We start from the raw sequence: 4994 nt of genomic DNA on the forward strand, positions 1-4994 counted from the left end.
GTATAGACATATCATAGTAGTAGAAAGACCAGAGATAGAATTTGATTAAAAAGGTGTCAGGAAAAACAAGCAAACAAACAAAACATGAAATAGGTGCTAAGAATAAACATAGACAGCAGTGGACACACATTTAAAGCAAGGACATAAAATAGTATGTGATATCTGAATTGAAATTCAGCTCAGAATCAGAAGCATGATATGTCAGCCTTTATGAGAAATTACAAATACATTATCTTCTTATAATATGTTTAAATTATTGCTAGTTTGAATTTTTAAAAATATTATTGATTTTATATAATATTTCAGCTTTTCACAGCTATAGAATTAAAAAAGACATGAAGAGGATTTTTTCAAACTATCTTTTAAAATAAAAGAGCCACTAGAATTATAAGGTAAAATACTGTTAAGGTCAATTTTATTTTTTAGAGCGAAGATTTAATGAAACATTCCCTTGTTCATAAAACCTATTTTATATATGAATATTAGACTAATTTTAATCCACTGGACAATTCAGAACCAACTGGTCCTTTCTGTTTATCATGACACTGTTATTGCCCTAATGTTCACTGAGGAAGCCTTCCTCCCTACAGCAGTAAAATAAAATCAAGCTCACCATAGAAAAAGCAGAACTTCCAAGAAGCAAGTTGGAGCAGATAATAATCACTGCTACCTTAGAGAATTGCACGATAATGACTAACTTTTCTTGCACTTCTCTCAGGGAAATGTAGTTATATTTTTGGCCAGATTTGGTGTATTTTAATAGGCACTGTCCAACAGACCTCATGTTTGTTACTTTTTGATCCTTAAAAAGAAACTCTCAGTCACAGAAAGAACAGCTTAATAAATGATGCTTGTTGCCTTGAAAGTATTTTTCACACATTTCTAAAGTGCCAAACATAAAACTAGGATGCGTTATATTCACTGGAAAATCCAGTGGAATAATTTTGTGACACCATTAGTAAGATAAAGAGACTGGATGAAAGGGGAAACGTATATTCTGCATCCTGAAGAGCCTGTACTTATTAGGACTTTGAGCAGAACCCAGTAAGGGCAGTCTCATCAGGAGACTGATGAAGCCTCATTAGGAAAAGGCTTCAAGTGTTTTGAGAGTAAGCCCTCACAGAAAGCCCCATCACAGTGTAAAGAGGATACTAGACATTTGTGCCTACCTGCTATCAGTGCCTTTGATTGTAGAGTGTTGTATGTGTTTCCTCTTTAAAAGGAAGATGTGCATGCATGTTTAAAATCACTCTGCAAATTTCCCAGACCCAGAGTTAAAGATGCAAAGTCAAGAACCCAAAGGAGGCAGACTCCTGGGATGAAGTGGACTGTAAAGTGCCATCACTTCTGCAGACACTTCCATTTTTTGTGATTTTTTTCACTAAAGCTGTCCTTTCAGTTTAACATTACATCTGTTTTCACAGAATTTGTTGTTAAGAAAACTAAAGACAATTGTCCTTTAACACCATTAAGTAGCTACATAGAAGCTCCCTTCTTTTTCTGCCCTTTTTGATATCTAGAAGCAGAATACCTGACAGAGGTCAGAGACTAATGATGCAGACTTTAAAAACAATTTTTGCCTTTTGGTAAGTGATGAATACTTCCATATCTTTTTTTAAATTTTAGGGTTCTTTAGGTTTCTGGTGCAAATGACAGGAAGACATGTTGGTGGGAAAAGTCCACCACACTGAGGGAGGAAGGAAGTTCCTGAGAAGTTCCCCAAATGCCTTTGAATTTTGTAACCTGAATGCTTGATTCAAGAGCATGGTGATTACTTTAAGTCTGAACTAACTCCGTATTGTTTATCATTTATAAGCATTGTAAAGGTGGCGCTCATCCACGACTGTGCCAGCTAACAAGCCATCAAGAAGCTTGGTGTCTAAATAGATAACTTTCACTCTGACAGTGGGAACCAGCGCAAAAATATATGCAATAATATGAATATCTGCAGGATATTTGCTTCTAATTCACACCATTAATCAATGCTTTTATTTCTTGATGTGTACATTAATTTTCTTTCTCGTGGTGCCAGACTCTTTAAGGATACTTAGGAATAGAAACATTTATGAAAAAGCAAATTTGTTGAAGATGCAAACTTTTTTCATAAAAGCCAGAATCTGGAAACTTCCTGGATGTCCTTCAACTGAACAATGGCTAAAGTAACTGTGGCACATTTACACGGTGGAATACTACTCAGCTACTAAATCAAGCAAATCATGATATTTGCAGGCAAATGGATGAAACTAGTAAAGATCGTCCTGAGTGAAGTAACCCAGATTCAGAAAGTCACACATGGTATATACTCATTTATAAGCAGATATTTGTCAAATAATACAGGATAACTACAGTACAACACACAAACCTAAAGAAACAAGAATGTCCGTCTTAGGTGAAACAGATAGATATGATTCTATAGAAAGATAAGGTAAAATAACCATTTTGAAGCAAGGTTTTTTAAAAACCTCATAGATATGTAGAATATGGCATTTAAATTGTTTTGATTTTTTTAAAGATTCATTGACATTGAGACAGGTTAACGCTTGGCATCACCCAGCCTACCTCAAAGAGGATGATGAGCATCGAAGAGCCTCCTGATGGAGATAGCTACAAATGTCACTAACAAGCCACTGGATAGAACGACCTCGTTTTTGCCACAGACAGAATTCTGCTTAAAAAAGGATAAGATTGGATGCAGCCAGAGTTGAAGTCTAAAATCTGCCAAGAGAGGGTAAACAAGCCCTCAACAGGTCCTCCCTCACAAATGTGTGTGTCAGATATATTGGGCCAGAAAGGTGAAGATGATGCTCCAACGTTATACAGATTTGCATGACTGCTCAGCTGGCAAACTCTCTCTGTCATCTCACTCGGGAAGCTGCTAACTTGCATCTCCTGTATACGCAGGTAATTTACTCTATTCCTTTCAAGTCTCTGATGTGTTTGAAGACCGGACAGTTTAGTATTACATTTAAGCTTAGTTGTTTAGGGGTAAAGATGTTTTTTGATCTAGATAGATGTTTTAAGTTGATAATGACAACATATGATAGATATGATTTTATATTCAGAATTTTAGATGCACCAAGATGGGAAAGATGTTCTCTTCAGTGCTGTAAAATACAGATAGCCAAATCACTAAGGATGTAACACGTATATAATTCCTTACTGTGTCATGGTTCTTTTTGCTGTAGGTAGTTTATTGTTTATGTGTGTGATAATATAAATATATAAGTAAAAAATTAAAAAAATATTTAATACAAAAAGAAACTAAATAATAAGGAGGACGCTAGGAAGACTGCTTAATTCTCATTCAGAAATGCAAATAAAATAGATATTAGAAGCAGTAGAAGAGAAGAAACAGGAACGAAGCCTTCCATAGCGATTCTCTGAAAGACTCAACCCAGCAGGAGATCCAAGCAGATGCTGAGACTTATAGCCAAACTTCCGGGTGGAGCTCAGGGAGTCTTAAGGAGGAGTGGTGGAATAGAGGGACCTGATGGTCTCAAGAGCTCCACAAGTAGACCAACGGAGCTAACAAATTCAAGGGGAAGAGGGGGATGCTACAGAGACTGATATACCAAGCAAGGATCATGCATGGTGTGGACCTAGACCCCCTGCTCAGATGTAGTACATAGGCAGCACAATCTCCTTGTGGGTCCCATAATATGGGGAGTAGTGCTCACCTCTGACATGAACCTTGACTCCAACAAGGTGATCACTTCCCCTGGTGGGGCGGCCTTGCCAGGCCACAGAGGAAGAGGATACAGACAGTCAGAATGAGACTTTATAGGCTGGGGTCAGATGATACGAGAGGATGGCTCCTCTTTCTGAGGACTCGAGGAGGGAGGGAGAGGGGATGAGAGAGGGAGGTGATGAGGGAAGGGACTACAATTAGGATGGAAGGTGAAAAAATTAAAAATAAAAATTTTACAAAAAACACCAAGCAAATAAAAAAATTGAAGTTTTGGGCACGCATTATAGTGATACTGCCCTTGTGAGACTAGGGAGTTTGATCAAGAAACAAGAATGCATATAAATGTATTTAAATGCACACAAACAATTCTATTACTGCTATCAAAACACTTTTGATAAAAGTTTATAAAATAAAAACAAGAAGTTTCAGATAGTCTAATATTTTTAAATGTGTTTGTGGCTGACAAGCTAAATTGGTAGATAAAAAACTAAGCTTGATGGCCTGAGTTGGAAAGAGAGAACTGATTCTTGCAAGTTTCTTCTGATCTTATGTCTGCTACAGGACTTTCACATCCACATGTGTGTGTACAGGGATATACAAACAAGCACAAATAATAAATATAATATAACTTCTTTTAACAGGAGTTTCAGAAGTGATTATCATGGTAATTAAAATCACACTAGTGGACTTCACTCCCTGATCAAATGAGAGAAAATCAAATTGAGTTATCAAGTACTCCACACTGAAAAGACCTGCAGAAAAAGAATGTTAAGAAGCAAACCAAATGTGATTGAAAACGTTAAAAACAAGACAGGAAAGATGTTTACTTTAAGTTTGACAAATACAAAAAGCCAAACCACTATGAATGTAACAGTTATAGAACTCATGATTGTCACGTGGTTCTCCCTGCTGTATGTAGCTTGTTTTATAAAAGTGTAATAAAATAAATGTATATGAAAAAATTAAAAAAGAAAACATTAAAACAGCATAGAATCTTCCTTGTATAACACAGGAGGGAAACATCCCTAAGGAAACCATCAGCAAGATGGAAAGTACTAAAAAATATTGGTGAGTAATTTGACAACTGATAATGTTTGATAATAATTACAGAAAGTATGTTACAACCTTGGAGCACAATTTCCACATAGTGGTGAGAAAAACATAGCTTGTAGTAAGTTGAGAGCAAATGTACACACGAAGGGAATAAAAGTCAATGTTTTATAAAAAGTCTGGCATAAAGGAGTAGAGTGATAGAGGTAACTACAGCTTGAGGATGCTTTTATTGACTGAGAAAATTATAGAAAAG

This window comes from Acomys minous, assembly GCF_964271855.1.
Source record: "Acomys minous genome assembly, chromosome: 1".
NCBI classification, from domain to species: Eukaryota; Metazoa; Chordata; class Mammalia; order Rodentia; family Muridae; genus Acomys; species Acomys minous.